Below are 10,880 nucleotides of genomic sequence, written 5' to 3' on the forward strand. Positions count from 1 at the left end.
ACATGGGTGGTACAGATCGGGCACATGCGTGGTACAGATCGGGCACATGGGTGGTACAGATCGGGCACATGGGTGGTACAGATTGGGCACATGGGTGGTACAGATCGGGCACATGGGTGGTACAGATCTGGTAGAGAATTCAATGCTTTCTGGCGGAGCACTTACACACATGCGCAGAACGAGCTAGGCGGAGCTAAGCAGAGCTAGGCGGAACGAAATTCATCTGGTGAGAGTCAGGTTAGTCACAGAGGGCATTGACACACTCACACATACAGACAGGGCTCTCAAGTTTTGAGGACAGGCAAGAGTGACATTCCCCGTCGACAATCACCCCCCCCCCCCCCCCCCCACGCCACGCCACGTCAACACACACTGGCATGGAAGTTGAGCGCTCTAACCACTGAGCTAAAAGCCCAGGCTTCCAACTCAGCGGTTAGAAGCGTTCTTAAGGTTAGGGGTGTGAGGATTTACATGCGCAACTAGCATCACCAGCTAGCATACACCAGCCCCAGGTCAGTTACCAGTTGATCCAATATTAGTTGTGCAGAAATATAGCCCGTCTTATACACACCAATTTAATTGAAATAGAAATTGTAAAGATTTGTATTTTTTGTAATTATTCCATATTTAGTGTAGTCATATCAGAACCTGAAGTAGCCTACAATCCAAATGCAAGCATGAAACTTCAGAGTATTACCTTTCATTTGAGGCCAAGATTATGCTTATGTGGGGTTCATATGCAGTAAGCATTTGATTGCCAGTATGCATTTTGGAGAACCCAAAGTCCTATGGGGAGTTTTCATAGGGCACTTTACCAAATGCATGAGCATACCTTGGCAAATAATGGTCTAAAGTACTCATGTTGTCATTCTATATTGATCTACTTTTGCACACAGCATGACAAGACCTAATGCTAGGACTCAAGTCATATCAAGTCAAGACCTAGAGGGCTGAAATGTGGTCAGTTCAAAGATGCTTGTTATCCGGTAGAAAAATAAAAGAATAATCTAGCCTTTGTAACTTTGTGACAGTACATCACACAGTTATTCCAATAGTTTTCCAACAGTGTCTCAGCTTTCCAAAAGAGAGCAGACGTTTGATTGTTGGCTAAAGTATGTAGGAGCAAGGCCCTCCGTAGTCAAAATGGGGCAAAAGTATAATTTATAATTGCTCAGATCTGCAAAAGAAATGATTTGACACATGGCACTGACAATTCAATAATGGGCCTTTTCACCACCTCTGAGCATCCACTAACCTGGACCTTTTAGGGGGCTTTCCTCTCAGGGTGAATGAGAGGATGCTTAATTGCTTTTTACCCGACATTTTTGAATACAGATGCAATGATTAATGCATCCATGGCCAGGATATAATGATATAATATGACGTGATTTTAAAAGTGACCTATAACAGTAGGCTATGCAATACAATTTCATTTGTTTAGTGCTAATAAAATGATTAAGCCTATTTGGAGAGAGAGATGTTTAGAATGTGACAATATGTCAGTCATCGTGTGAACGAAAGTATAACTAGGCATAGGCTACTTGTTCTGAGCAAGTGTTGTCAATGAACAGGCTGTTAAACTGTTGGCTAAGTTACAGACAGTCATGAACAACTGATGCTAATTATCTGGGAAACATTCTCTATAGCAGCAGTCACGTTGTCATTGTTTGTGTCAAACAAGTTGTGCATTTGTTGTAACATTAAAAGATGACTTACTCTGTCCTGAAACCATGAACTGATGCTCGAAGCTCCCAAGATGAATGAAACTTGGAAGAAGTAGGTAACAGGTTCACGTTCAATAATTCACGTTCAACAATTCCAGGATACGCGTTTTTCATTGGTTGTTGCGTTAAATCTTACCCAGATACAATACAGGTATTTTCTGATTGGCTATTGTGTAGCCCCTCTCGTTATTTTTGATTGGCTGATAAGTGGCAGGCTCAACTCCAGGGGAGACGCGCTTGATTCCTGCCGGTTCCATAGTGAGAGCGGCGCGGCCAGAGACATTTTGGGCGCTGCCGCAGCATATTAAATATATAAATAGTTTTTCTGCGTGAGAAATACAATGTGTGGCGGGAGAGCGTGACAAAAGACTGAAATGAGTGACTGTCACGCTCAATGTGTGACACTTGAGAGCCCTGTACAGACATACTGTATCTACACACACACACACACACACACACAGATGTATACAGCCACACAAACAGACACACACAAGGTGGTGTGTGCTTGGATGAGCAGTGATGCTCTGTGACCAGCAGGTGGTGCTAGAGGCTGTGTTGAGACCTGTGCTCCAGCTGTGCATTCTCTTTTTCCTATTTTCTCTTCTTTTCCCTCTCTCATCCTCTTCCTCTCTCTGTCTCTCTCTATCCCTTTCTTTTCTTCCTCTTCCTGTCACTTGCAAAAGCACAAATAAAGCTAATTTATTATAAAAGCACACCAGTGAAAGCTGCTACACAAATAAAGCTAATTTATTATAAAAGCACACCAGTGAAAGCTGCTACACAAATAAAGCTAATTTAGAGTTTTTCTCAGTCGCTTTGGTGCTTTTTTCAGATCAGAATGAAAATTCTCATAACTATTAGTTCAACCTCCACAACATTTAGTCATTTATGCACATCATTGTAGCAATTTCTCCTTCCTCTGAACAAATTGCAAATACTTTTGGACATGTATCAGTTAAATCTAGTCAATCTAGTCGTCTCTAGAGGGATAGAGGTCACTGATCTAGTCGTCTCTAGAGGGATAGAGGTCACTGATCTAGTCATCTCTAGAGGGATTTATCGGTAAATGATCAATATGTCTGATCATTATTGTGTATCTTTTGAAGTCAAACTAAATACTGTAACAAACTGCCTTAAAAATCACGGTTCCTGGAGCAGCAGCAGCTCATAGCTCCAGCAGAATAAACATAAACACAAAAACTACTGACCAATCAATCTACTGATCAAATGGTAATCAATCTACTGACCAATCAATCTACTGACCAAATGGTAGAGGCCTTCAATAGTCAACTGTGAGTGGCTCCTTTATACAAAAAAAGACCATGTAGCAAACTGACGCCTTGGATGAACGAAAATGTCCATGACCTAAAAAGATCCTGTAGGAAAGCTGGGAGAACATGGAGGCAAACAATAATAAAGCTGTTCGGAGAGAGAGAAGGATCCACTTGTCTAAGGTGAAAACCGTGGAAACTCTAGGATGCTGAAAACTGTGGAAACTCTAGGATGCTGAAAACCGTGGAAACTCTAGGATGTTGTTCTCCGCCACTGATAGGCTACTACATCAAACACCCTTTGATGCACTCCGTCAGGCATCTGCTCTAAGATGTGAAGAATTTACAGACTTATTCAAAACAAAGGCTGTTTTTCAAAGTCAAGGTGGGATCCTTCAAGTACTGTTTCCATGGCAACCATCCATTAAAGTCTACCAATAGGGTTGCCACATTTGATTTGTGAAAATCCGGAAAAAATAAATAAATAAATAAATAAATATATAAAAAATTATGAACCCTTCTGAAAAAAACAGCTAGAATATATTGAAGAGGTTCATTAGGCCTACTGATATAGCACCTCATATATTGAAGAGGTTCATTAGGCCTACTGATATAGCCCCCCAAGGGACACGGCCATCCCACCACATCAGGTGGGATGGCAAACTCCATGTAACACATCTCAGACGACGTCACACCAACATCTGGTGGGATGGAAAACTCCATGTAACACATCTCAGATGACGTCACACCAACATCACGTGACACCTCTGATGAAGGCTACAGAGGCCAGGTAGCCGAAACGTGGCAGGTAGGCTACAATACAAATGTACCTTATTGGCCTTTACAGAGAAACAGTGTAAATAGCTAGAAACCAGTTTATGTTGGTAGCTGGTTTTATCTGGTCTTTGCTGGTTTTCTTCCAGCTCTTGCTGGTCTTTGCTGGTGTAGCTGGTTGGGCCACCAGCTGGACATGCTGGCGTGACCATCTGAGGAAGCTGGTCATGCTGGTGTGACCAGCCTGTCTTGTAGGATATAGCTGGTGCAAGATGGTCATGCTGGTGACCAGCCTGTCAAGCTGGTCATGCTGGTTTGTTAGAATGACCAACATAAGCTGGCATGGCCAGTTAAACCAGCACTATAGACAAGCAAAACCATCTGAATTACCATCATAAGCTGGGAAAACCAGCTGAAGGTATGTTTTCGCAAGAGTTTTGCTGGTCTAGCAGGTCAACCATCATAGGGTGGTCAAACAAGCTGGTCAACCAGCAAACCACCTTTAGCTGGCCAGGCTGTTTTTTTCAGCAGGGAAGTTATAAATATTAAGAAACGCTGCAACGCTTTAACTTATGGTGCATTGTCACTTTAAGGTCGCTCAGTCTAAGCTTTCTCATAAAACCCTTTCACTAGCTCTTGTAAGATAAAAAGACTAATCCATAAACTGTAGCCTTGTTTGTTTGTGCTACATTGATAAAACACTATAATAACAATATTATGTATAGTATTAAGTTGTGACAAGCAGTTATAAGTTTCTTATATTAAAAAGGGGGTATGACAAGCCACCTTGAACCTGCCAGCCTATATCTCTTTCTCTCTCTCTCTTTCTCTCTGGTGCTCAAGATGCGTTCCCAGTTAAATGAATTAGAGTTAGTAGGCTAACGTTCAAGTTAGATGCTGCTGCATGATCATCCTGCCATGTAACACGGAGGTGCATTTTGACATCGTAAACATTCTCGAAGAGAGAAAAGCAGTTTGCAGTAAAGCTATTTATTGGCTTCATTCCCTCTTGGTGCCCTTGTGCGTGATGTGTGTGGTGAGAGTGGCGCTATTGAGTAGCAGCCTGTTGAAACATTTCCTATAATCTCTTACGCATATGCACTCGTTGACGCAGACACACACACTGGCTTTGGACTCCTGTCCCTGCTGCTGTCCCTTTGTACATTACAGAGCAACTAGAGGTCAGACAGGAGCAACTAGAGGTCAGACAGGAGCTACAGGGTCTGGGGTCATAGCTGTGGCTGCGCCACAGTTGCTAGGTAATACGGTTGCTAGGTAATACGGTTGCTAGTGTAACCCAATGAATTGCCACTTCCCATTATGATGCGCAATAATTCCCTGGTAGCCCCTAGATGCGTGCACGAGACAAATGTTAAAAAACAACAACACGAGGCAAATGTTAAAAAACAACAGAAAACCGTCAATCGGTAAATGAAGAAGAAGTAGCACTATGTCTGATGAGAGACGAAGAGAAAGATTGAGAAGATTTAAAATACGGACGACTTCGAAATCATAATAGATACTTGGAACTACGGACACTTGGATACTTAAAAAACGAAAATTGGAAAACAATATAAAGATCCTCTTTCCCCCGCACGAAGCTTTGGTGAGTCGCAAGTCACAGCTGAACGCAACAGATTTGCATGTTCTATGTAATCAGAGCCAATTATTTAGTACATCTTAATTTTACCCGAAAACAGATGATCACCCTTTGAAAAGAAAAGAAGAAAGAAGACTCTTCCCTTGTATTTTGTACATGGTATTGGAATCCTGGTGAGCAAGCCTTGAACACTTGAAACCTAAGCTAGCCCAGCTAAAATTGTATCGGTAATTCCGATTTGATTGCTAGACATTTAAAACCAGTCAGGACACCCAATCTATAGATCAAGCATAGAGTTTATTTAATGTATGAAATTTAGACAATTTAATATAATAATGTGCTTGTTAAAAGAACTGTAAGCTCGAACTGTAGCCGTTTCATTGGAAACTAGCAGAAATTATAATCAGTTTATTTTCACCAAAAAACGGGACAATTAGTGTCCCGGGAAATATTATTAATTATCCGGGACAGTCACTCAAAAAAGAGAACAATCCCGGGAAATCCAGTACATGTGGCAACCCTATCTACCAAGCCGAAAGTACTGTTCCCATATCAACATGCCAAGCATCCATCAAAGTACTGTTCCCATGCCAAGCATCCATTAAAGTCTACCAAATTCTACCAAGGCATGTGTGTATCCTCTTTGTTCTTGAAACACCCACAATCCTACCAGTAACTCACTTTTATCTTGTAGCCTATTTCTCCACATTATTTTACATTCTACTGCTGCTATTTACAGGCTCTTCCTGTTGTCACTGCATTAGTTGTATTGTATGTGTTGTTGTATCTATCTCCTTACCATCTTGTGAATTCTCATTTTCACTTCAATATAAATCTCTTATGTTTTATTTATTGTTTTATTTGATGTATTATTATGTTTTTTCTCTATTATTGTGTTAAATGCTCCAAATGTAAAGCACTTTGAGCTGTGTTCTGTGTATCAAAGTTGCTATATAAATAAAGCTTATTATTATTATTATTATTATTATTATTATTATTATTATAAATACACTTAAGGTTGGTGCTGCAATCTAAGCTGACTGCTGTATTTGAAGGTAAATATATATAATATATATATTTATATACATATTTTTTTATGTAACTTATGAGATAAAGCTTGTAAAAACGTTCCGGCCTTTAAATGGTCTTGCAGTAGTAGGTACACACACACACACACACACACACACACACACACACACACACACACTATGACACATGGTCTTGCAATAGTAGGTATACACACACACACATATACACACACACACACTATGACACATGGTCTTGCAATAGTAGGTATAGACCATAGACTGTATATATAGAATATATTCTATATACATGTATACAGTCTATGGTCTAGACGTGCTGTAATCCATCCATCAGCACAATGCACTCTGTCTTTCAATCTGTTGTGAAATATGTTGCAACTCATGTCAATATGTCACACACACACACACACACATTGTGACACATACTCACACTATGACACACACACATGCACACACACACACACACACACACACACTGTGACACACACACACACACACACTGTGACACATACTCACACACACACACATTCTTAGTTCCTCTGTGAGATTTGGTGGCCCCCACTTCCTGTACAACTGCTAAACATTCTTTCTACGGCATGCGAGCACACACACACACACACACACGCACACACACACACACACACATGCACACGCACATACACACGCACACACACAATATTAATCAATACTACTACTATTACAATAAAAAAAACAATAATGTTGATGTTAATTAATGTGATGGTAATTAATGATCTAATCTACAAACTGATATTAATTAATGATCTGATCTAAAACCTGATTGGAATTTGTCGAGAATACTGTTTTCACTGAACTAATACTGTAAGTTGATTACAAACAACTTTTTCAAGTACTTTGCTCAGGAAAGGTAGGTTTGATATAGGCCTGTAATTGTTGTGTTTTCTACACTTACAACAAACGTAATAACCATGCAGGAGTACAGGTTCACAAACTCTTACTGAAAACGTTCTTCTGGACAGGCTCACTCAATACATCACTATAACCGTATCAATCCGCGGCTTCATAGGAAAACATAGTGCCGCATTACTACACATAAAATAGTTCCTTTGGAACATAAGAACTCCTCCCCTTCTAGCATGGAAGTACATCACAAACAAGTCTCAAACATTCCTTGTATAGAATACAGAAACATTTTCTCAAATCAACTTACAGTAAATGCAAAGATATGATTTAAATCATATAATATATCAAACAGGTTGGTCACATAACATAACACTGTTTAACCTGAATAACTACTTCATTTAAATCATATCATATCAACAGGTTGGTCACATAACATAACACTGTTTAACCTGAATAACTACATTTAAATCATATCATATCAAACAGGTTGGTCACATAACATAACACTGTTTAACCTGAATAACTACTTCATTTAAATCATATCATATCAACAGGTTGGTCACATAACATAACACTGTTTAACCTGAATAACTACTTCATTTAAATCATATCATATCAAACAGGTTGGTCACCTAACATAACACTGTTTAACCTGAATAACTACTTCATTTAAATCATACCATATCAAACAGGTTGGTCACATAACATAACACTGTTTAACTGAATAACTAATTCATTTGCACTACATATCTAATCTATGCGGTGGGAGTTGGACTCGCTCTGGATAACGCTGCTCTTGTGACTCAGTAACAGGCCTGGGAGATGTCGCCGGGGTAACAGTCTCTAGAGCAGGCGTATCCATGGCAGCAGGTGGCGTGCCTGATGCAAAGGATGGGAACACCTCAGCGCTGTCGATGCTATCCGCAGCACTCTCGGTTTTGACTTGGTTGGAGTGTTGGGTTGTACTGTCCAGTAACTGATCCACATGTCTGCGCCAGGTCAGTCCAGGCAACACTTTCACAGTGCAGGTGAAGGGGCCCATTTTAGAAACAATCTCACCAGGTCCCCATTTCTGTTCGCCCTGGCGGTAGTCTCTGGCAAGCACTGATTGTCCCACTTCAAATGTTCTTAGTGGCGGCTGCTTTTTCATTTGGCCTCTTCGTCTCTTTGACACGTCTCGGTGTAGGTCTGGCTTCAAGAGATCCAGGCGTGACCTGAGAGATCTCCCCATAAAAAGAGCGGCTAGTGGTCAGTGGAATGGTCAGTGTTGTGGTAAGACAGCAGGAAGTTGGCCAGTTTCTCTGATATGGACATTTTGGTGCTCCCCATAGCTTTCATGGACTGTTTGAAAGTTTGTACGCATCGCTCGGCGAGTCCATTTGTTGCAGGATGGAGCGGCACAGTAGTGATGTGCTTGATTCCATCCCTTGGTGAACCACTGGAATTCTTCAGAGGCAAACTGACTTCCATTATCGCTTACCAATTGTTGTGGCAGTCCTGTACGAGCAAACAGTGTACGAAGTACATCTACTGTCTCTGCTGATGTTGCATTCTTTAATGGGAACACTTCGGGCCATTTTGAGTAGGCATCAACTACCATGAGAAACATCTTTTCAAAAAAAGGAGCTGCAGAGTCAATGTGAACTCACTGCCACACTGCCACTCCATGCAGCTTTGTGCCTTTAAACTCTACGGCGTAGTCGTGGGCCCCTAAGAATAACGCCCATCGCTGCAAACGTGCTGCCATCATGGCAGGACCTGACTGGCCGGGGTTGAAAATAGCCACTAAAGGCTGATGGTCAGTGATCAGTGTGAAATGCTTACCATAAAGGTATTGATGACATGCTTTAACACCCCAGACCAGACTCAAGCCTTCCCTGTCAATTTGGGCATAATTCTGTTCAGCCTTGTTTAACGATCTTGAGCAAAGGCGATAGGCCGCTCAGTGCCATCAGTCATTTTATGCGATAAAACAGCCCCAATTCCATATGGTGATGCATCGCAGGCTAAACGCAAGGGCAGGTCTGGGTTGTAATGTGTCAGTACCTTGTCTGAGTGTTGCTGTTGCTGGCCTACACTGGTGGTTTAACTGGCCGTACCAGCTTATGTTGGTCAAACCAGCATGACCATCTTACACCAACAATGTCAAGCTTGGCAGGCTGGTCACCAGCATGACCATCTTGCACCAGCTGTATCCTACACGACAGGCTGGTCAAACCAGCATGACCAGCTTCCTCAGATGGTCACGCCAGCATATCCAGCTGGTGGTCCAACCAGCTACACCAGCAAAGACCAGCAAGAGCTGGAAGAAAACCAGCAAAGTCCAGCTAAAACTAGCTACCAGCATAAGCTGGTTTCTAGCTGTTTTTTTCAGCAGGGGTGTAAGGTCTCTCTCCGTAAGGAGCCGCTTCTGTGTGCTTTCATGTTGCAGTCCACACACCAATCTATCCCTCAGTGCATTGGACAGTCCATCTCTAAATTGGCAATGTTCTGATAGCCTGCACAATTCGGCCATATATTCAGTGATTGACTCTGTTCTCTTTTGATTACGATTGTGAAATCTAATCCTTTCTGCAATGACCAGCGGTTTTGGATTTAAGTGCTCCGTTTTCACAACGTCTTTGAAACTCTTTGAAGCTGGCTTATCTGGCGCCAACAAATTGCGTAGCAAACTGTATGTTTTTGCACCCATGACGCTCAATACTGTAGCTACTATAGCTATTATTACTATTACTAATAGGCTACTTTTCTGTCTTTCTCTATTTTGTTTGCAACACAGTACTGCTCAAGTTTTTTACTGTATGTAGCCCAGTCTTCCACAGTGCTATCAAAGCTGTCTATTTGGCCTACTCATCCTGCCATCTTGTTCCAATTTCCGTTTGTCTTTCAACTTACAGTATGTCAGAACTCAGGCAATAGTTGCTGTATGTAGAGTTTCTCCCATCTCAGCTGCTGAAGCTTTTAACTCCTTTAGAGTTGTCATAGGGACCTTGTGTGTGTGTGTGTGTGTGTGTGTGTATCCAATCAACAAGAGGTGGTGCGTGTGTGTGTTTGTTTCAAACCTACACATGTACACAAAAGGACATCCAAAAACACAGACTCACAAATACAGTGACACTTTAAACACACACACACACACCTGAATAGTCATGATTAACCACCCTGATTACAGACAGGATAAACAAATGAGCAAACAAAAGAACAATGCTCTAGGTTTGGCAACATGACACACACTCACACACACAGTGTGCTGGCCTATAAGACAGAGGAGTGTGTGTGTGTGTTATCAGTAAACATGCCCCTCTAGGCTACATGAAGTGTCCCAAGAACTACAACCTCAGAGAACAGCCTTAGGTAACCAGCATCTCTCACACACACGTACGTAGCGTACATACACACACACTAACCCTAGGGCCTTAGGTAACCAGCATCTCTCTCTCACTCACGCACACACACACATGCCCGTCGCTGAAGTCTCCGTTCATGAACACTCGCTATAGAAGGAATATTGCCATAGAATGAATACCCCTTTTATAGGCCAGAATAATGTGTGTGTGACGTGCTTCCTAATCACTAACCATAA

The 10,880-nt window shown here is 41.6% G+C and overlaps 1 long non-coding RNA gene across 1 annotated transcript; it reads left to right on the forward strand.

Moving 5' to 3' along the window:
- The first annotated feature begins 5,065 nt into the window (after positions 1-5,065).
- On the forward strand, positions 5,066-5,990 carry LOC121705483. The gene is made up of 2 exons (XR_006030809.1): positions 5,066-5,375; positions 5,470-5,990. It is a non-coding gene; the product is annotated as an uncharacterized LOC121705483 (long non-coding RNA).
- Positions 5,991-10,880: the final 4,890 nt, after the last annotated feature.

This window comes from Alosa sapidissima, chromosome 1 (genome assembly GCF_018492685.1).
Source record: "Alosa sapidissima isolate fAloSap1 chromosome 1, fAloSap1.pri, whole genome shotgun sequence".
NCBI lineage: Eukaryota > Metazoa > Chordata > Actinopteri > Clupeiformes > Clupeidae > Alosa > Alosa sapidissima.